The sequence below is a fragment of the Trachypithecus francoisi genome, unplaced genomic scaffold (genome assembly GCF_009764315.1).
Source record: "Trachypithecus francoisi isolate TF-2019V2 unplaced genomic scaffold, Tfra_2.0 Lachesis_group15, whole genome shotgun sequence".
Classification (NCBI taxonomy): Eukaryota; Metazoa; Chordata; class Mammalia; order Primates; family Cercopithecidae; genus Trachypithecus; species Trachypithecus francoisi.
The window spans coordinates 92,915,866-92,939,808 of record NW_022681460.1 but is presented as its reverse complement, the minus strand read 5'-3'; positions in this window follow the sequence as shown (position 1 = coordinate 92,939,808).

Genomic DNA, 23,943 nt, shown 5'->3' with positions numbered 1-23,943 from the left:
TTCTCCGCTTTGTCACGGTTGGTGTATAGCAGAGCTATTGGTTTGTGTACATTAATTTTGTATTCTGAAAGTGCTGAATTTATTTGCCACTTCTAGGAGCTTTTTGGATGACTCTTTATGTGATCATATCAGCAGCAAACAACAACAGTTTGACCTTGTCTTTACCAATTTGGATGCCCTTTATTTCTTGTTCTTATATGATTGCTCTGGCTAGGACTTTCAGTACTATGTTGAATAGAAGCGGTGAAAGTGGGCATCCTTATCCTGTTCTAGTTGTCAGGGGGAATGCTTTCAACTTCTCTCTTTTCTGTATAATGTTGGCTGTGGATTTATCATAGATGGCTTTTGTTACCTCGATGTATGTCCCTTCTATGCCAATTTTGCTGAGGGTTTTAATCATAAAGAGATGCTGGATTTTTTCAAATGCTTTTTCTATCTCTATTGAGATGATCATGTGATTTTTGTTTTTGATTCTGTTTATGTGGTGTGTCACATTTATTGACTTGAGTATGTTAAACAATCCCTGCATCACTGGTATGAAACAAACTTGATCATGGTGGATTATCTTTTTGATTTGATGTTGGATTCAGTTAGCTATTATTTTGTTGAGGATTTTTGTATCTCTGTTCATCAGGGATCTTGGTCTATATTTTTCTTTTTTCATTATGTTCTTATGTTCATTATGTTCTTTCCTGTTTTTGGCATTAGGGTGATATGTGCATATAAAGTTGTTCATAGTACCTTTAATGATCTTTTGTACTTCTGTGGTTTTGGTTGACATATCTCCTGTTTCATTTCTAATTGAGCTATTTGGATCTTCTCTCTTCTTGGTTAACCTTGCTAATGGTCTATCAGTTTTGTTTATCTCTTCAAAGAACCAGGGTTTGTTTTATTTGCCCTTTGTATTGTCTTTTTGTTGTTGTAGTTTAAATTTCATTTAGTTCTTCTAGGCTCTTTGTTATTTCTTTACTTTTGCTGGGTTTGGTTTGTTCTTGTTTCTCTAGTTCCTTGAGGTATGAGCTTAGATTGTCTCTTTGTGCTCTTTCAGACTTTTTGATGTAGACATTTAATGTTATGTCAGTGGAGAAAAGTCCCCCAATATTATTGCATTGCTGTCTATCTTGTCTCTTAGGTCTAATAATAATTGTTTTTATAAATCTGGGAGCTTCAGTATTAGGTGCATATATATTTGGGATTGTGATACTTTCCTGTTGGACTAGGCCTTTTATCATTATATAATGTGCCTCTTTGTCTTTTTTAACTGCTGCTGCTTTAAAGTTTGTTTTTTCTGATACAAGAATAGCTACTCCTGCTTGCTTTTGGTGTCCATTTGCATTGAATATATTTTTCTACCCCTTTACCTTAAGTTTATGTGAATCCTTATGTATCAGGTGAGTCTCTTGGAAATAGCAGATACTTGTTTGCTGAATTCTCATCCATTCTGCCATTCTGTGTCTTTTCTTTTTCTTTTTAATTGCGTTTAGTTTAATGCTAATTTACTCCCATGCCATAAGTTTTTGTTTCATCAGTTTCTTCTGGGATATCTTTTTCTTCTGGGCAACCTCCTCTTCTGGTTTAGGAACAATCTGTTCCTTTTCAATAAGGATCATCTCAATGTGGCAGGGAGACCTCATATATGGGTTAATCTGACTATGAGCTCCATATGTCCAGTAGCACATCTTAGGTGCTTTATTCACTTGGATATGTGTTGCGGGAAGTCAGGGACCCCAAATAGAGGGACTGGCTGAGGCCACGGCAGAAGAACATAAATTGTGAAGATTTCATGGACATTTATTAGTTCCCAAATTAATACTTTATAATTTCTTATGCCTGTCTTTACTGCAATCTCTGAACATAAATTGTAAAGATTTCATGGACATTTATCACTTCCCCAATCAATATTTTTGTGATTTCCTATGCCTGTCTTTACTTTAATCTCTTAATCCCATCATCTTCGTAAGCTGAGGATGTATGTTGCCTCAGGACCCTGTGATGATTGTGTTAACTGCACAAATTGTTTAAACAATATAAAATCTGGGCACTTTGCGAAAAGAACAGGATAACAGCGATCTTTAGGGAACAAGGGAGATAACCATTAGTTCTGGCTGCCTGAGAGTTGGGCAGAACAGAGCCATATTTCTCTTCTTTCAAAATCAAATAGGACTATCACTGAATTCTTTTTCTCAGCAAGGAGCAGCCCTGAGAAAGAGAATGCATTCCTAGGGGTAGGTCTCTAAAATGGCCACTCTGGGAATGTCTGTCTTTTACGGTTATAGATAAGGGATGACATAAGCCCCGGTCTCCTATAGCACTCCCAGGCTTATTAGGATGAGGAAATTCCTGCCTAATAAATTTTGGTCAAACCGGTTGTCTGCTCTCAAACCCTGTCTCCTGATAAGATGTTATCAATGACAGTGCATGCCCAAAACTTCTTTAGCAATTTTAATTTCTCCCCAGTCCTGTGATCTTGCCCTGCCTCCTTTGCCTTGTAATGTTTTATTACCTTGTGAAGCACGTGATCTCTGTGACCCACACCCTATTCGTACACTCCCTTCCCTTTGAAAATCACTAATAGAAACTTGCTGGTTTTGCGGCTTGTGGGGCATTATTGAACCTGCCGACATGTGATGTCTCCCCTAGATACTCAGCTTTAAAATTTCTCTCTTTTGTACTCTTTCTCTTTATTTCTCAGACCAGCCAACACTTAGGGAAACAGAAAAGAACCTATGTGAAATAATGTTGAATTATCGGGGGCAGGTTCCCCAATAGATGTGCTCAATTACCAGAGAGTCTACATCTAAACCTTTAAGTTCACCATTACTCTCTGCATTTTTAAGCATGTGCAGCAAAAATTCAGCACTCTTTTGGGCCACCAACCTTGTGTCTAGCCCCACTGCTTGGCCTGGGCATACCTGCCAACTCCACCATTGTAACATCAGAATGGTACACACTGTTTCTATAAAGTGACATCTTTCAGATATTTTGTGGCTTTTCATATATGCATACCTTGATGGCCCGGGCAATTTCACAAGTATTCTTAAGGTGAATACGAAGATTAGAACCTCTTGATTTGCATGATTTTGTGGGGTTCTCTGGGTCAAGTGTATAGGGAACCATTTTCACAGATTACCTCAGGCCACTTAGGGAAAGAGCCATTCTGTATCTTTTAAGTGGAGCATTTGGGCAATTTACATTCAATGTTATTGTTGAGATTTGAGGTACTATTCTATTCACCATGCTATTTGTCACCTGAATATCTTGGTTTTTTCATTGTGTTATTGTTTCATAGATCCTGTGAGATGTACGCTTTTAAGATTTTATCTTGTGCATTTCAAAGATTTGTTTTGAGGTTTAGAACTTTTTTTTTTTTTTCCTTAGCAATACTTGTAGTACTAGCTTGGTGGTAGTGAATTCTCTCAGCATTTGTTTGTCTGGAAAAGACTGTATCTTTCCTTCATTTATGAAGCTTATTTTCACTGGATTCAAAATTCTTGGCTGATAATTGTTTTGTTTAAAGGAGGTTAAAGATAGAACCCCAGTCCCTTCTAGCTTGTTGGGTTTCTGCTGAGAAATCTGCTGTTAATCTAAGTCTTTAGATCTGTGAACATGGGATATTTTTCCATTTGTTTAGATTTTCTTTAATTTCTTTCAACAATGTTTTATAGTTTTCAGAGTATAAGTTTTATCATATGTAACTACATATGTAGAACTACAAATGGTAGTTCCATTTTTACTTACTTGGGATATCTCCATACTGTTTTCCATAGAGGTTGAACTAATTTACATTCCCTCCCACAGTGTATAAGCCTTCTCTTTACTCTGTATCCACAGTAACATATGTTACTTATGTTGCAACTTTATGTCCATGTGTACTCATTGTTTAGCTCCCACTTATAAATGAGAACACGTGATCTTTGATTTTCTGCTTCTGAGTTAGTTTACTTAGGATAATGGCCTCCAGCTCCATCTATGTTGCTGCAAAGGACATGATTTTATTCTTTTTTTATGGCTGAATAGTATTCCACTGTGTGTGTGTGTGTGTGTGTGTGTGTGTGTGTACATGTAAGGAAACTGTGGTATGTATGTGTTTAAAGAAAATGTGGTAAGTGTCCACCAACCCTTGGTGAACACTTAGGTTGGTTCCATGATTTTGCTATTGTGAATAGTGCTGCAATGAACATATGAGTGCAGGTTTTTTTCTTATATAATGGATTCTTCTTCTTTAGGTAGATACCCAGTAGTAGGATTGCTGAATCAAATGGTAGTTCTATTTTTACTTCTTTGGACTATCTCCATAATGTTTTCCATAGAGATTGAACTAACTTACATTCCCTCCAACAGTGTATAAGCCTTCTCTTTACTCTGTATCTGCAGTAGCATATGTTGTTTTTTAACTTTGTAATAATAGCCACCCTGACTGATATAAGATAATATCTCATTGTGGTTTTAATTTGCTCTTCTCTGATGATTACTGATGTTCAGGATTCTTAAAATATGTTTGTTGGAATACTTAGTAATGAAATCAAATCGGTAATAAAAAATCTCCCAACAACAACGAAAAAGACCAGGACCAAACAGATACACAGCCAAATTTTACTAGACATGCAAAGAACTAATACCAATCTTACTGAAACTATTCCAAAAAATTAAGGAGTAGGGATCTTTCCCTAACTCATTCTATAAATTCAGTGTCAGTCTCATACAAAAAATCAGACAAGGACACAACAAGAAAAGAAACCTACAGGCCAATATTCCTGACAAACGTAGAAGCAAATATCCTCAACAAAATATTATCAAACTGAATCCAACGGAACATCAAAGAAAAAAAAATCCATCACAATCAAGTGGGCTTAATTCCAGGGAGGCAAGGATGGTTCAACATATGCAAATTAATAAACATGATTCACCATGTAAACAAAACAAAGAACAAAAACTTTCTGATCATCTCAGTAGATGTAAAATAAGTATTTGATAAAATGCAACATCACTTCATAATTTAAAAACACCCTCAACAAACTAGGCATAAATGGAATATATCTCAAAATAATACCCGTATATGACAACCCCATAGTCAATATCATACTGAATGAGGAAAATTTGAAACCATTTCACCTCAGGACTAGAACAAGAAAAGGATGTCCACTCTCATCACTCTTATTCAACATAGTACTGGTAGCCCAAGCCAGAACAATGAGGCAAGAAAAGAAATAAAAGACATCCAAATTAGAAAAGAGGATGTCCAATTATCTCTGTTTGCTGATGACACAACCATGTACTTAGAAAATCCTAAAGGCTCCTCCAGAAGACTCCTAGAGTTAATAAGCAACTTCTGTAAAGTCTCAGGATACAAAATCAATTTATAAAAATTAGTAGCATCTATATACACCAATAATGTTCAAACTGAGAACCAAATTAAGAACTCAATCCTATTTACAGTAGTCACACAAAAAAAGTTAAACACTAAGGAATACATTTAACAAAGATCTCTACAACAGAAACTACAAAACACTGATGAAGTAAATTGTAGCTGTCCCAATAAAATAGAAAAATATCCCATGCCCATGGATTAGAAGAATCACTATTATTAAAATGGCCATATTGCCCAAAGCAATCTATAGATTCAATGCAGTTCCTATCAAATTACCAATGTCTTCCTTCATAGAATTAGAAAAGCAATCCTAAGATTCATATGGAACAACAACAAAAAGCGCAAATAGCCAAAGCACTCCTAAGCAGAAAGAACAAATCTGGAAGCATCACACTGCCTAACTTCAAATTATATTACAAGGCCATACTAATAAAAACTGCATGGTACTGGCACAAAAATAGGTACATGGATCAGTGAACTGGAACAGAGAACCCAGAAATAAAGTCATATACCTATAACCAATGGATCTTTGATAAAGTTTATAAAAATAAACAACGGGGAAAGGACATACTTTTCAATAAATGATGCTGGGAAAACTGGCTGGCTATCTGTGGAAGAATAAAGCTGGACCCCTCTCTCTTACTATATACAAAAATTAACTCAAGATGGATTAAAGACCTAAACATAAGACCAGAAACTATAAAAGTTCTAGAAGTTAGATCAGATTTTTCTGCCTTTCTTAGTTGCTTTGTAATCTCCTTTTACCTTATTTACATGGCCTGTTTAGAGATGCCTGCATTTGTGATATTCACTGTTGTTCTCACATTATTTTTGGACAAGATATACCCTCCTATTCTGGATAGGCCTCATTCCATCAAGCTCAGTGACACCTCTGAGAATAGAACTGCCAAAAGTTCTATATGCTAACATGTATCCATAACTTCTGACCCGGAATGTGTATCATGCCAGGTCTCAATATGTTTAGTTCCTTCCTGTGTGGAAAGATTAAACATATTTTGCCTTTTATACACAATCTATAAAGCCATAAGCAGAAAAAAGTTTTATGCTTTGTGTTATTTCTCACTTTCTGTTATTTAACAGTGACACAGTTTTTGTTGTTCATTATTCTTCAAGTTCATCACATTTTAATATTAAAGTCATGTGATGAGGTCATCAGCTTTTCTAACAAAAATGTTTTCCTTTATCTGCATTGAGATGTCGTGTGTCATTTTTCAGTAGCATATTTGTTACTTTAAAAAGATATGTTGTTAAATTATGCTTCTTGTGGTTATGTTTTATAACAAAATATTCTAAAATAAATTCTGTATTACTTTTCTGTAAAGGAGATTTCTAACTACCAGCCACAATGTTTCTTCTTTATTTCACAGGGATGCAAGCTGGTGAGCTGTTAATTCCTATAGAATCTATTTTATTAACAACCCAAAAATATAATAGCTCTGTTCTCAAAAAGGGTGTTTGATGTTCTGAATATTCAGTGTAATCCTCTGAGGCACGGAGAACTTCCTGAAACCTGATTAAACAAGGTAATATGTTATATGAAAGTTTTCTACATGTAATTTGTTATATTTTTATTAAATACAATCTAATTTCTGGTAAATTGGAAACCATGTAGTAAAGATCCTATTTAATAGCCAATACATTTATTTTGGTGATAATGATGACATATTCTGGGAACAGGAAGCAGATGTTGAAAATGTTTACCATCATTCTTGATGCATCCATCTTTGACAATTATGGACTCCAGATTGAACAATATCTCTTTTTTATTCCTCTCAATCATCAAATTAGTTTAATAAGATGTGGAAGACCTAGTATTCATTTGTAGTACTCATGGTTTTGGAAATCGCGGCAAAAATTTTGTTTTATAAATTTTGGTCCTGATAGAGTTGTGTAAGAAAGTTACTAAAATAGAACTGAAATAATAAATGACATTTGAAGCCCCTTCTTATTCAGAGAGCCTATGATTATAACTGAATGGAGCCAAAGATTATCTTCATTAGATTCTAGATATACTTTCTTGTAATTATTAGCATTTAATTTATGCATATATTTTACTGAAAACCCCTGTGTAAAACATGTTAGGTGACATCAGTTAGATGTTCATTCCTTGGGTTTGCATTGGACCTCCATAGATGCTTCAGTTCAGCATTCAACCTTCATGCCCTAACCTGCACCTCCTGTAACTACCCTAATGTTCATCGCACTCTGCAAGAGATTGATTATATTCTTCCCAGTTCTCTCTTTTCTCCCACACTTCCCTGGAAGTCTTCCGTGTCTTGAAAAAAGAAAAAAAAATGTATATACATATTATTAATATATATTCATTTCCATTTGAAATAGTCCTTCACTTAAAAAGAAACTCAAAGAACCAATGTGCCAATAAATGATGTATAATCAAGGCATTCTTATGAATAAAATTGCGTTATTACATTTTCTTTGTTCATGAGTTTATATTGCCTATTTTTATTTGTAGCATTTAGCAAATTCTTTTCTTCAATATTATAACTCATTTCAGTCTTTTGTTATCTTTGCATTTATGGTTACTGTATTAGTCAGCTTCTGCTAAGTCATATTGTGAACATATATAACCACTGAAATCACAGTGGCTGGTAATAACCAGCCTTTATTTCTCTCTCATGTACGTGTTGGCTGAAGACCAGCTTTGACTCTGTTCCATGTGTTCTGCATTTTGGGATAAGGCTGAAGGAAAAGCTCCTATTTTGGTCTTATGGCAGGGGGAAAAGAGCAATGTAAAGGCAAATTTTAGCCAACTTGACATACTAAAAATGTCATCTTTTTACTTAGGGTTGCATATCTTCGATTTAATATGTGGTCAACTATTTCCTACCTGTTCTGTTTTCTTTTTTTCTGTAGTAAATTGTTTTTTTCTTGTTCTTTGCCATATTATCTAAAGAATGTTAAATATTTATTTTACTGATTTATGAGTTCCTGACATATAATAAGAATATTGGCACTATTCTATAATTTTTATAAGTATTTTTCTAGTCTTTTTTTGACATTCAATTTATAAATGCACAGAAAGCAATTTTTAATGTAGCCAATTACATAAATAAAATTTTAAGACTCTTTCAAATGACTATAACTATATAGTTTAAATGGTCCTGTGCATAATCAAATCAGTTAGCTTATCAATAATTTTCAAATATTTCCTAGCTTTGAATTTTACATTTAAATTTTCAGTTTATTTAAAATGCGTGTTTACAGTGTGAGGTAAAAATCCAAGTTCCTTTTATTCAAAATATTCAATCTCTTGTCTCTTTAGAAAAATAATGTTTTTTTAATCGGTAGAACATTCATATGGTTCAAAATTCAAAAAGTATAAAATTGCAGTATCTTTCCTACTCTGTCCCATATCACATAACCATAAAAGGAGCTAGTCTTGTGGCATATTCTCTTCCTCATTCCCAGTTTTTCTAAATACGATATGAGTTTAACATACAGTTAATTGTGTTTTTTATATACATTCTATCTTATAATTATTTTTGTATATTTAGTTGAATAAGAAAATAGGTATTAAAAAATTATTGAGAAAATTGTAGTTTATCTGCCAATACTTTTAAACCACCATTACGCATGAGCTCTTAATTTTACTCTCAAATTAGTTGGAATAAATTTTCACGTAGTTTTTTCTTCCCCCCAAGAAGTTCACATAGAAGGAGTGATGGTTAATACTGAATGTCAACTTGATTGGATTGAAGGATGCAAACTATTGATCCTGGGTTTGTCTGTGAGGGTGTTGCCAAAGGAGATTAACATTCGAGTCAGTGGACTGGGAAAGGCAGACTCATCCTTAACTGGGTGGATACCATCTAATCAGCTGCCAGCCAATATAAGGCAGGAAAAAAATGTGAAAAAGAGGGACTGGCCTAGCCTCCCAGCGCACAGATTTCTCCCATGCTAGATGCTTCCTACCCTCAAATATCGGACTCCAGTTCTTCTTCTTCTTTCTTCTTTCTTCTTTTCTTCTTCTCCTTCTTCTCCTCCTCCTCCTCTCCTCCTCCTCCTCTCCTTCTTCTTCTTCTTCTTCTTCTTCTTTTTCTTTCTTTCCTTCTTTCTTTTTTCTCTCTCTCTCTCTCTTTCTCTCTTCTTCTTCTTCTTCTTTTCTTCTTCTTCTTTTCTTCTTCTTCTTCCTCTCCTTCCTTCTTCTTCTTCTTTTTCCTCCTCCTCCTCCTCCTCCTCCTCTTCCTCATCCTCCTCCTCCTCCTCCTCCTCCTCCTCCTCCTCCTTCTCTCCTTCTTCTTCTTCTTCTTCTTCTTCTTCTTCTTCTTCTTTCTTCTTTTCTTCTTCTTCTTCTTCTTTCTTCTTCTCTTCTTTTCTTCTTCTTCTTTCTTCTTCTTCTCCTTCTTATTTCTTCCTTCTTCTTCTTCTTCTCTTTTCTTCTTCTCTTATTTCTTCCTTCTTCTTCTCCCACCTCCTCCTCCTCCTCCTTCTTTTCTTTTTTCTTCTTCTCTTTCTTCTTTTTTCTTCTTTCTTCCTCTTCCTCTTCTTTGTTCTTCTTCCTCTTCCTCTTCTTTCTTTCTTTCTTTCTTTCTTTCTTTCTTTCTTCTTCTTCTTCATCTTCCTCCTCCTCCTCTTCTTCTCCTTCTCCTCCTCCTTCCTCCTCCTCCTCCTCCTCCTCTTCTTCTTCTTCTTCTTCTTTCTTCCTTCTTTTTTTTTTTTGTTGTTGTTTTCTGAGATGGAATCTCACTCTGTCACCTAGGCTGGAGTGCAATGGCATGATCTCGGTTCACTCCAACCTCTACCTCCCAGGTTCAAGCAATTCTTCTGACTCAGCCTCATGAGTAGGTGGGACTACAGGCCCCTGCCACAAAGCCTGGCTAATTTTGTATTTTTAGTAGAGATGGGGTTTCACCATGTTGGCCAGGCTGGTCTCAAACTCCTGACCTTGTGATCTGCCTGTCTTGGCCTCTCAAAGTGCTGGCATTATGGGCGTGAGCCACCGTGCCTGGCCCAGTTCTTCAGTTTTGAGACTTGGACTGGCTATCCTTGCTCCTCAAGCTTACAGACAGCCTATTGTGGGACCTTGTGATCATGTAAATCAATACTCTATAAACTCCTCTTTATATATATCTTATTAGTTCTGTCCCTCTGGAGAACCTTGACTAATACAGATTTTGCTACCAGGAGTGGTTCTAGAGGAACAAAATATTAAGGATGGAGTTATTTTGTTGGTTTTGGGGTTTCTGGAGTTGGCTACTTAATATGATTAGACCCCAAAATGCTTAGGACTATACTTCTAATACTATGGAGAACACTGATAGTCCTTGCTTTGAACTGTTTAGAGAGTTATGCAAAATAAATGCATTTGACACTGCTGATTCACTGCTCATGAGGGGCAAGGAGTTTAGTGATTTTATCCATAATATCTTTGACCACATGAGGAGAACTAAGGATACAATGAAGCTGGTTGATTGCTCTTAAGTTCAATGGACAAAGTGATGAAAGGAAATGATGAACTCAGGGATTCTGTCTTCCAGCTTCAGAAACACATACTGAGCCTCAAATCTGCTAAGATTGCCCTGAGTAAGAGTCTTATCTCCCACGGAGAAAGAGCTGAAATTGTGGAAAAACAGACACAAGCTCTTATCATGCGAGTGGCTGACCTGCAACTAAAGGTGCATGCCCAGCTTTGTGTCTACTGTTAAAGTGAGGGCACTGTTTGGAAAATAATGGGACCCTGCAATTTGGAATGGGGATGTGTGGGAGGACCCTGATGAAGCTGGGGACACTGAGTTTGTAAACTCTATGAACCTTTTTTGCCAGAAGATACAGCTTCCCCATTCCCAGTGGTGGCAATATCCTCTCCCCAGCCCATGATTCCATCAGACTTTCCACCTTTGTCTGAGGAGATAAACCCTGCACTGCCTGAGGCCACAGTGATGGCCTCTCCTGAGGCAGTTTCCAGGCAAAATAGTGTTGATTCTCCTCAGGAGAATCAACCCTCAACACTTCTGTTTGCTTCTAGGCCTATAATTAACTAAAGTCCTGGTGGGCCTCTAGAGGTGAGGTTGATAGTGTGACCCATGAGGGGGTACACAACACTGGGAAAGAACTGTTTGAGTTCTCTAATTTATATAAACAGAAATATGGAGAACAGGCATGGGAATGGATATTAAGGGTATGGGATAATAGTGGAAGCAACATAGAGTTGGATCAGGCTGAATTTATTGATTTGGGCCCACTAAATAGGGACTCTGCATTTAATGCTGCAGCTCGGGCAGTTAAAAAAAAGGTTCTAGTAGTTTATTTGCTTGGTTAGCTGAAATATGGATTGAAAGATGGCCCACTGTGAGTGAGCTAGAAATGCCTGATCTCCCTTGGTTTAATGTAGAGGAAGGGATCAAAGGTTTAAGGGGATTGGGATGGTGTAGTGGATTAGTCACTTTAGACAGACTCATCCCAGCTGGAAGGGACCAATGCCTTGTGCAGTAGATTTGTGAGAGCAGCACCTGCACCTTTGAAGAGCTCTGTAATTGGTTTTCTTTGGATGTCAGATCTAGTGGTGGGAACCACAGTCACTTAAATACAAAATTTAAATCCATGCATATATTTATTGCAGCACTATTTACAATAGCAAGGTATGAAATCAACCTAAGTGCCCATCAATGGTAGACTGGATAAAGAAAGTGTAGTACGTATATATCATGGAATACTATACAGGCACAAAAAGAATGAGATCGTGTTCTTTGCAGGAATATAGATGGGGCTGGATGCCATTATCCTTAGCCAACCGATGCCTTGCAAAATAGATCTGTGAGGGCAGTACCTGCACCTTTAAAGAGCCCTGTAATTGCTCTTCTCTGGATGTCAGATCTAATGGTAGGAACTGTAGTCACTCAACTACAAAATTTAAATACAATGAGAATAATTGAATCCTGATGTGGCAGGGGCCAAGTGGCAGCACTCAACCATCAAATGCAATGTGGGCATAGCTACCATGATTGACAGCAGAGGCAAAGTGGCAATCAGAATAGTAGGACTAGTGTAGAGCTCTGCAGGCTAATTAATCACGGTGTTCCTAAAAGCGAAATTGATAGGAAACCTATTGCATTCCTACTTAATTTATACAAGCAGAAAACTCCTAGGTCGAATGTACAAAATACTAATTTGAATTATAAAAACAGAGAATCACAGCCCCTCAATCAATTTCCAGACTTGAGACAGTTTACAGACCCAGAACCCCTTAAATGAATGGGAGGACGGGTCCACTAAAGGACCCCACTACATTACCGACAATTTATGCAGTGAATCTTTCTCCCATCCTCCCCCAAGGAGACCTCTAGACTTTTGCCAGGGTAACTGTGCATGGGGTAAAGGGAAATGATCAGACATTTCAGGGACTACTGGACATGTTCTGAGTTGACATTGATTCCAGGGGACCCAAAACCTCGTTGTGGTTCTTCAGTTAAAGTAGAGGCTTATGGAGATAAGGTAATTAATGGAGTTTTAGCTCAGCTCTGACTTACAGTAGGTCCAGTGGGTCCCTGGACTCATCCTGTGGTCGTTTCCCCAGTGCCAGAATGCATAAATGGCATAGACATACTTAACAGCTGGCACAAGCTTGACATTGGCTCCCTGACTGGTAGAGTGAGGGTTATTATGGTGGGAAAGGCTAAATAGAAGCCATTAGAGTTGCCTCTACCTAGAAAAAATAGTAAATCAAAAACAAGGTCACATCCCTGGAGGGATTGCAGAGATTACTGCCACCATCAAGGACTTGAAAGACACAGGGTTGGTGATTCCCACCACATCCCTGTTCTACTCTCCCATTTGGCCTGTGCAGAAGACAGATGGATCTTGGAGAATGACAGTGGATTATCATAAGCTTAACCAAGTGGTGACTCTCAGCTGCTGTATCAGATGTGGTTTCATTGCTTGAGCAAATTAACATATCCCCTGTGACCTGGTATGCAACCATTGACTTGACAAATACGTTTTTCTCCACTTCTGTCCATAAGGCCCACCAGAAGCAATTTGCCTTTAGCTGGCAAGGCTAGCAATATACCTTTACTGTCCTACCTCAAGGGTATATCAACTCTCTGACTTTGTGTCATAATGTTATTTGGGGAGACCTTGATCACTTTTCACTTCTGCAAGATATCACACTAGTCCATTATATTGATGATGTTGTGCTGATTGAATCCAGTGAGCAAGAAGTAGCAAACACACTGGACTTATTGGTGAGATATTTGCGTGCCAGAGGATGGGAAATAAATCTGACTAAAATTCAGGGACCTTCTACCTCAGTAAAATTTATAGGCGGTCCAGTGGTATGGTGATATCAAGATATTCCTTCTAAGGTGAAGCATAAGTTGCTGCATTAGGCCCCTCTTACAACCAAGCGAGAGGCACAATGCCTAGTGGACCTATTTGGATTTGGGAGGCAATACATTTCTCATTTGGGTGTGTTACTCTGGCCCATTTATCGAGTGACCTGAAAGGCTGCCAGTTTTGAGTGAGGTCCAGAACGGGAGGAGGCTCTGAAACAGGTCCAGGCTGCCGTGAAAGCTGCTCTGTCACTTGGGCCATATGACCAAGTGGATCCAATGATGTTTGAGGTGTCAGTGGCAGATAGAGATGCTGTTTGGGGCCTTTGGCAGGCCTCCATAGGTCACAGAGGAGACCTCTAGGATTTTGGACCTAGACCCTGCCATTTTCTGCAGATAACTACTCTCCTTTTGAGAGACAGCTCCTGGCCTGTTACTGAGCTTTGATAGAAACTGAACATTTGACTATGGGTCATCAAGTCTCCATGTGATCTGAACTGCCTATCATGAACTGGGTGCTTTCCAACCCTTCTAGCCATAAAGTGAGGGTATGCACAGCAGGAATTCATTATCAAAGGCAACTGGTATGTATGTGATTGGGATCGAGCAGCTCCTGAAGGCACAAGTAAGTTACATGAGGAAGTAGCTCAAATGCCCATGATCTCCATTCCTGCCACGCTGCCTTCTCTCCCTCAGCCTGCACCAATGACCTCATGGGGAGTTCCCTATGATAAGTTGACAGAAGAATAGAAGACTAGGGCCTGGTTCACATATGATTCTGCATAATATACAGGAACTGCCTGAAAGTGGATAGCTGCAGCACTACAGCCCCTTTTTAGGACATCCCTGAAGGACAGAAGTGAAGAGAAATCTTTCCAGTGGGCAGAACTTCGAGCAGTGAATGTGGTTGTGCACTTTGCATAGAAGGAGAAATGGCCAGATGTGTGATTATATACTGATTCATGGGCTGGAGACAATGGTTTCAACCAGTGAAACCATTGGAAGAAGCATGATTGGAAAATTGGTGACAAAGAAATTTGGGGAAGAGGTATGTGGATGGAATCACCAACCCTGTGTCTTTCAAGTCCTTGATGGACTTGGAAGAAGCATGATTGGAAAATTGGTGACAAAGAAATTTGGGGAAGAGGTATGTGGATGGAAACCTCTCTGAGTGGCCAAAAACTGTGAAGATATTTGTATCCCATGTGAGTGCTCACCAATGGGTGACCTCAGCAGAGGAGGATTTTAATAATCAAGTAGATAGAATGACTCATTCTGTGGACACCACTCAGCTCTTTCCCTAGCTACCCCAATCATCACCTAATGGGCCCATGAAAAAAATGGCCATGGTGGCAGGGATGGAGGTTACACATGGGCTCAGCAACATTGACTTCCACTTACTAAGGCTGACCTGGCTATGGCCACTGCTGAGTGCCCAATTTGCCAGCAGCAGAGACCAACACTGAGCCCTTGATATGGACTCATGCAATGCCTTATCCACCATCCTGGTGTTCCATACAGCATTGCCTTTGACCAAGACACTCACTTTATGGCTAAAGAAGTGCAGCAGTGGGCTCATGCTTATGGAATTCGCTGGTTTTAGCATGTTTCCCATTATCCTAAAGCAGTTGGATTTATAGAATGGTGGAATGGCCTTTTGAAGTCACATTTACAATGCCAACTAGGTGACAATACTATGCAGGGCTGGGACAAAGTTCTCCAGAAGGTCATGTAGGCTCTGAATCAGCAACCAATATATAGTACTGTTTCTCCTATAACCAGAATTCATGGATCCAGCAATCAAGGGGTGGAAGTGGCACCACTCACCATCACCCCTAGTGATCCACTAGCAAAATTTTTGCTTCCTGTTCCCATGACATTGTGTTCTGCTGACCTAGGAGTCTTTGTTGCAGAGGAAGGAGTGCTGCCACCAAGAGACACAACAATCCCATTAAAATGGAAGTTAAGATTGCAACCTGGAAACTTTGGGCTCCTCTTACTTTTAAGTTAACAGGCCAAGAAGGGAGTTACAGTGTTGACTGGGGTGATTGACCCAGACTAACAAGATGAAATCAGTCTACTACTTCACAAGAGAGGTAAGGAGGAGTATGCATGGAATACAGGAGATCCATTAGGGCATCTCTTAGTATTACCATGCCCTGTGATTAAGGTCAATGGGAAGCTACAACAACCCAGTCCAGACAGGACTACAAATGGCCCAGACCCTTTAGGAATGAAGGTTTGGGTCACTCTGCCACGAAAAAACCACAGCCTACTAAGGTGCTTGCTGAAGGCAAAGGGAATACAGAATGGGTAGTAGCAAAAGGTAATCAACCACATGAAAAAATGCTCATCATGACTGGCCATCAGAGAAATGCAAATCAAAACCACAATGGGATACCATCTCATACCAGTTAGAATTGCAATCATTAAAAAGTCAGGAAACCACAGGTGCTGGAGAGGATGTGGAGAAACAGGAACACTTTTACACTGTTGGTGGGATTGTAAACTAGTTCAACCATTATGGAAAACAGTATGGCGATTCCTCAAGGATCTAGAACTAGAAGTACCATATAACCCAGCCATCCCATTACTGGGTATATACCCTAAGAATTATAAATCATGCTGCTATAAAGACACATGCACACATATGTTCATTGCGGCACTATTCACAATAGCAAAGACTTGGAATCAACCCAAATGTCCATCAGTGACAGATTGGATTAAGAAAATGTGGCACATATACACCATGGAATACTATGCAGCCATAAAAAAGGATGAGTTTGTGTCCTTTGTAGGGACATGGATGCAGCTGGAAACCATCATTCTCAGCAAACTATCACAAGAACAGAAAACCAAACACCGCATGTTCTCACTCATGGGTGGGAACTGAACAATGAGATCACTTGGACTCAGGAAGGGGAACATCACACACTGGGGCCTATTATGGGGGGGAGGGATGGCATTGGGAGTTATACCTGATGTAAATGACGAGTTGATGGGTGCTGATAAGTTGATGGGTGCAGCACACCAACATGGCACAAGTATACATATGTAACAAACCTGCACGTTATGCACATGTACCCTAGAACTTAAAGTATAATTAAAAAAAAAAAAAAGTAGTCATCAATACCAGCTATGACCATGTGACCAAATGCAGGAACAGGGACTGCAATTGTCATGAGTATTTCCTCCTTCTTTTGTTAAAAACATGTTTGTGCTTATATACACTTGTGCTAAGAAAATATCTTCATTTCCAACACTATGTTGAATAGGAGTGGTGAGAGAGGGCATCCTCTCTCACCACTCCTATTCAACATAGTGTTGGAAGTTCTGGCTTGGGGAAACAGGCAAGAGAAAGAAAGAAAGGGTATTCAGGAAGGAAAAGAAGAAGTCAAATTGTCTCGGTTTGCAGATGACATGATTGTATATTTAGAAAACCCCATTGTGTCAGCTCAAAATCTCCTTAAACTGATAAGCAACTTCAGCAAAGTCTCAGGATACAAAATCAATGTGCAAAAATCAAGCATTCTTATACACCAGTAACAGACAAACAGAGAGCCAAATCAGGAATGAACTTCCATTCACAATTGCTTCAAAGAGAATAAAATACCTGGGAATCCAACTTACAAGGGATGTAAAGGACCTCTTCAAGGAGAACTACAAAATACTGCTCAGTGAAATCAAAGAGGACACAAACAAATGGAAGAACATACCATGCTCATGGATAGGAAGAATCAATACTGTGAAAATGGCCATACTGCCCAAGGTAATTTATAGATACAATGCCATCCCCATTAAGCTACCAATGAGTTTCTTCACAGAATTGGAAAAAACTGCTTTAAAGTTCATGTGGAACCAAAAAAGACCCCACATTGCCAAGGCAATCCTAAGCCCAAAGAACAAAGCTGGAGGCATCACGCTACCTGACTTCAAACTATACTACAAGGCTACAGTAACCAAAACAGCATGGTACTGGTACCAAAACAGAGATATAGACCAATGGAACAGAACAGAGCCCTCAGAAATAATACTACACATCTACAGCCATCTGATCTTTGACAAACCTGAGAAAAATGAGAAATGGTGAAAGGATTCCCTATTTAATAAATGGTGCTGGGAAAATTGGCTAGCCATAAGTAGAAAGCTGAAACTGGATCCTTTCCTTACTCCTTATATGAAAATTAATTCAAGATGGATTAGAGACTTAAATGTTAGACCTAAAACCATAAAATCCCTAGAAGAAAACCTAGGTAATACCATTCAGGATATAGGCATGGGCAAGGACTTCTTGTCTAAAACACCAAAAGCAATGGCAACAAAAGCCAAAATTGACAAATGGGATCTAATTAAGCTAAAGAGCTTCTGCACAGCAAAAGAAACTACCATCAGAGTGAACAGGCAACCTACAGAATGGGAGAAAATTTTTGCAATCTACTCATCTGACAAAGGGCTAATATCCAGAACCTATAAAGAACTCAATCAAATTTACAAGAAAAAAACAACCCCATCAAAAGTGGAAAACAGTGTGGTGATTCCTCAAGGATCTAGAACTAGAAATACCATTAGACCCAGCCATCCCATTACTGGGGATATACCCAAAGGATTATAAGTCATGCTGCTATAAAGACACATGCATGTGTATGTTTATTGTGGCACTATTCACAAGAGCAAAGGCTTGGAATCAACCCAAATGTCCATCAGTGACAGACTGAATTAAGAAAATGTGGCAAATATACACCGTGGAATACTATGCAGCCATTAAAAAGGATGAGTTTGTGTCCTTTGTAGGGACATGGATGCAGCTAGAAACCATCATTCTCAGCAAACTATCGCAAGAACAGAAAACCAAACACCGCATGTTCTCACTCATAAGTGGGAATTGAACAGTGAGATCATTTGGACACAGGAAGGGTAGCATCACACACAGGGTCCTATTTTGGGGAGGGGGCAGGGGGGAGGGATACCATTAGGAGATATACCTAATGTAAATGATGAATTAATGGGTGCAGCACACCAACATGGCACATGTATATATATGTAACAAACCTGCACGTTGTGCACATGTACTCTAAAACTTAAAGTATAATTTAAAAAAAAAAAAGTGGGCAAAGGATACGAACAGACACTTCTCAAAAGAAGATATTTATACAGCCAACAGACATATGAAAAAATGTTCATCATCACTCGCCATCAGAGAAATGCAAATCAAAACCACAATGAGATACCATCTCACACCAGTTAGAATTGCAATAATTAAAAAATCAGGAAACAACAGGTGCTGGAGAGGATGTGGAGAAATAGGAACACTTTTACCCTGTTGGTGGGACTGTAAAGTAGTTCAACCATTGTGGAAAACAGTATGGTGATTCCTCAAGGATCTAGAACTAGAAATACCATTTGACCCAACTAGTTATCCCATTATGAGGGATATACCCAAAGGATTATAAGTCATGCTGCTATAAAGACACATGCACCTGTATGTTTACTGTGGCACTATTCACATTAGTAAAGACTTGGAATCAACCCAAATGTCCATCAGTGACAGACTGGATTAAGAAAATACGGCACATATACACCATGGAATACTATGCAGCCATAAAAAAGGATGAGTTCCTGTCCTTTGTAGGACATAGATGCAGCTGGAAACCATCATTCTCAGCAAACTATCACAAGAACAGAAAACCAAACACCGCATGTTCTCACTCATAGGTGGGAATTGAACAATGAGATCACTTGGACACAGGAAGGGGAGCATCACACACTGGGTCCTATTTTGGGGAGGGGGTGGGGGGAGGGATAGCATTAGGAGATATACCTAATGTAAGTGATGAGTTAATGGGTGCAGTACACCAACATGGCACATGTATACATATGTAACAAACCTGCACGTTGTGCACATGTACCCTAGAACTTAACGTATATTAAATAAATTTTAAAAAAAGAAAACATCTTCACTTTACTTCCTTTTTCCTTTATCATGTGACATAAGATTTATTGACTTCATATCAGCATTTGGGTATTGTTAACTTTATGTAATAGTATTTCAGTTGGAGATTGGTGTGTTTCTGGTTGTTCAGAGGATAGTGGTATTATGTTTGGCACAATTATGACCTTACTATTGTCTTTATTTGAAGATTATATATGATCTCAGGAGATGTGTATAGGTTCAATTGAAAGGGGTGGACTTCTGATGGTTAATACTGAGTGTCAATGTGATTGGATTAAAGGATACCAAGTGTTAATCCTGGGTGTGTCTGTAAGGGTATTGCCAAAGGAGATTAACATTTGAGTCAGTGGGCTGGGAAAGGTAGACCCACCCTTAATTGGGAGGGCACCATCCAATCAGCTGGCAGCAAATATAAAGCAGGCAGAAAAACGTGAAAAGGAGAGAGTGGCCTAGCCTCCCAGCCCACAGATTTCTTCCATGCTGAATGCTTCCTGCCCTTGAACATCGGACTCCAAGTTCTTCAGTTTTGAGACTCGGACTGACTCTTCTTGCTCCTCAAGTTTGCAAACAGCCAAGCAACCTCAAGTTTGCAGGCAGCGGTCCTCCCTCTGGAACCTTGTGATTGTGTAAGTTAATACTTAATAAACTCATACATATATATGAGTGTGTGTGTGTATATATATATATAATATATATATTTATATGTGTATGTACGTGTGTGTGTGTGTGTGTATCCTATTAGTTCTGTCCCTCTAGAGAACCCTGACTAATACAGATGGTGTAGTGGATTGAATGGTGTCTCCAAAGATATATCCACATGATAATCCCCAGAACCTGTCACTCTCACCTTACATGGCAAAAAGATGTGATTCAGTTGAGGATCTTGAAAGGAGAAGCTAACACTGGATTTTCCAGATGAACCATAAAATGAGTCATGCAAGAGAGAGGCAGAGGGAATTTGGGCACAGACATGAAGAGAAGATGGCGATGAGAAGAGAGCAGCAGAGATTGGAGTGATGAAGCTATGAACCAAGGATCACTAAGGATTGCTGTAGACACCAGAAACTAGGAAGAGGCAATGAATAGAGTATTACCTAGAGCCTCTAGAGGAAATGCAGCCAAGCTGACACCTTGATTTTGGACTTACGGCCCCTTTAACTATAAGAGAACAAATTTCTGTTGTTGTAAGCCTCCAAGGTTATGGTAATTTGTTATAGCATCCCTAGATACCTAATACAGGTGGTGCTTTATGAACCTGGCAGGAAAGAATGAGAATGCTTTTCTCTACCTTAATATACAAACTACAAATTGGCAAGGCATAGAAATTTTGGATTTACAATTTTATTCCTTAAATATTCTCTGCACATTGTTATATTGATTATTACTTGCAACCATTCTCTTTTTAATGGAACATAAATTTTCTTCCTGATTAGCAGTATTCTTTTTTTAAAAAAAATTTTGTCCTTTAAAAAAAAACTATTTCAAGGATTTATCCCTCTTTATTGATTACTTTCTGGAATAGAGTGAGCCTGTTATTATTATTATTATTATTATTTTTGAGATGGAGTCCCCCTCTGTTGCCCAGGCTGGAGTGCAGTGGCATCATCTCAGCTCACTGCAACCTCCGCCTCCCAGGTTCAAGCATTTCTCCTGCCTCAGCCTCCAGAGTACCTGGGACCACAGGTGTATGCCACCACATCCAGCTAATTTTTGTAATTTTTGGTAGAGGCAGGGTTTCACCATGTTCTCCAGACTGGTCTCTAACTTCTGACTTCAAGTGATCCACCTGCCTCGGCCTCCCAAAGTGCTGGGATTGCAGGAGTGAGTCACCGTGCCTGGGCGAGCATTTTAAAATAACAAACAGAGATTGTTTTCTTCAATTCAGAATATTTTGTTCTATTAGGGCTGTGATTATTATTTTTGTTTTATTTATTTTTAACTTTTCTTTATTAACACCGCATATGTATTTTGTGATTTTTTCTTTTGTTATTTTCATCCCATTGTCCATTTCCTTATTTATTACAGTTTAAATTTGTCCTCAATGATATTGTTTCTATTTTCTGCAATAGATTGTATGCTCCTCATTGTTCTTAATGTTTATTTTTATATTATGTTGTTGTTAACTGTTTCAGTCCATTTTAATTTCATGTTGCCTTTTATAAATTGTTTTTGGTTGTACTTTTTTGATTCTATAGCAAATCATTTTCAGAGATATACTTTTTCTATACGTATTTTCTTACATAATTACATTTTAAAATTAAATTACACTTAATAGTCTAGTTAAAGTGACAGCTTGTAGCAACGAATAGCAGTCCTCTGTCTCATCTTAACTTAACCTGGGTCATTCTAATTCCCACTCTTCAAACGCAAACCTTTGTAACTTTTTTTTTTTTTGGTAATTACCTTCTTAGTCTAAATAACATATTTATGATGGTTTAAATAACATGCAATCTCTTGATTTTATAATTTGGATTTATTATGCTTTGGAATATGAAGATTTTCTCTGTAATATTGTCTCTCTAATACATGTCTCCCCAGTATCCTGAAAGTTTTTTCATAATTTTTCTATCAATCAATATTTAATATTTATGTTATTATAACTAGGTAGAGTTCCCTCATGAGCTATGTAGTCTTTCAGAAACAGAACTCTTTTGCTTTCTCTGTAGTCATGAATTGCCTATTTATCATTTGATTTACTTTTATATATCTATCACTAATTCATACCCAAATTCTCCCACAGAAGATTAATTCTCAATATATTAATTTCACTTTTCTTTGGCGACCTCTGCTATGATATGAATGTGTCCCTCCAAAATTCATATGTTTAAATATAATCCTCAGTGTGTTGTTACAGTGTTAGGAAGTGGGACCTTTAGGAGATGACTAGGTTGGGAGGGTAGAGCCATGCGAATGATTAGCACCCTTGTAAAAGAGGTCTGAGAGAGCATGTGTGCCCTTTCCACATGCGAGCATGCAGCAAGAAGGTACCATCTGTGAAGCAGAGAGAGACGTTTCACACTCAATCTGCTGGAGTTTTGATCTCAGACTGCTTGGCCTTCAGAACTAGGAGCAATACATTTCTTACAGTTGTTTATAAATTATCCAGTCTAACTTATTTTGTTATGGCAGCCCAAATGGGCTATGACAGCATCCCATCAGCAACCCTTCAACCACATACTCTGATCAGGACTAATTGCTTATTGGACCTGCAGCACGGCTATCGTCCTGCATTTTGATTCACTAATATGCTTGACTTCCTTTTGTCAACATCCTGAGATTTCATTTATTTCCTATGTTGAACATCTTTTTTCCTGGACCTCATGTATTCCCTTTCTTGGTTTATTTGTTTTAGTAGAGCTTATTTTCCAGGCACTCCTGAGAAAAGGTGTAAGTGAAGTAAAATTTTGAAAACTTGAATGTCTAAAACATCTTTTTAAAAATTCTACCTTCACACGTTTGTTCTTTGAAGGACATAGAATTATAGCTTACAATATTTTTCTTTTATAATTTGACATCCTCACTCCATTTACTTAAAGAATCCAGTGTTATTTTTGAGAAATCCTCTATTAATTAACTTTGTCTGTAAACTGATTCTCTTCCTCCAACTTGGGAAACTTTTTAGAATATCTCTAAAATTCTTGCATATCACTAACAAGTAACTGGAAAGTGTCTGTTCATTATCATCCTTATTTGTATTTCTAATTTTCTTATGTTTTCTCTACTGTTTCAATCTCTTTGTTTTATTTGGTCTACTTTTTTGCAAATTTTCTCAAGTTTCTCTTTCATCATTTTGACTGAGTTTTAAATTTATTTTATCAAATCTTTAATGTCCAAAACTTTCTTTATATTCTGAATATATCTATTAAACTAGAGGTCTATTCTTGTTCTTTTGGATGCAATATTTATCTCACCGTTTTTGACAATCTGAGTTATTGTTATTTTTTTGTTTCAAGTTTACTTTTGCTCCCTGTGCTGTCTCTGCATCCCCTGTGCTCCATTGTTTCTCTTTGTATGCTTTGTTCTCTTTTATATTTAGGATTCTCATCAATCTCTCATGATCCTAGGCCACTTAAGGCTGATTGGGAACTCTGTGTGTGGTGTGGGAGAGGCTTATCAAGTAATAACATTCACTAAAGTTTAATTGGACAGAAACTAGGCCATTTTTACTAGGAGGATTTCCAGCTGTCAGCACCTACAGGTCTGCCTTTTGGGGAAGTGTATTTCCTCAGTGAGGGGGTACTCTAATCCCTGTCTGATATGGTTTAGCTATATTCCCACCAAAATCTCATCTTGAATTGTAGTTCCCATAATCCCCA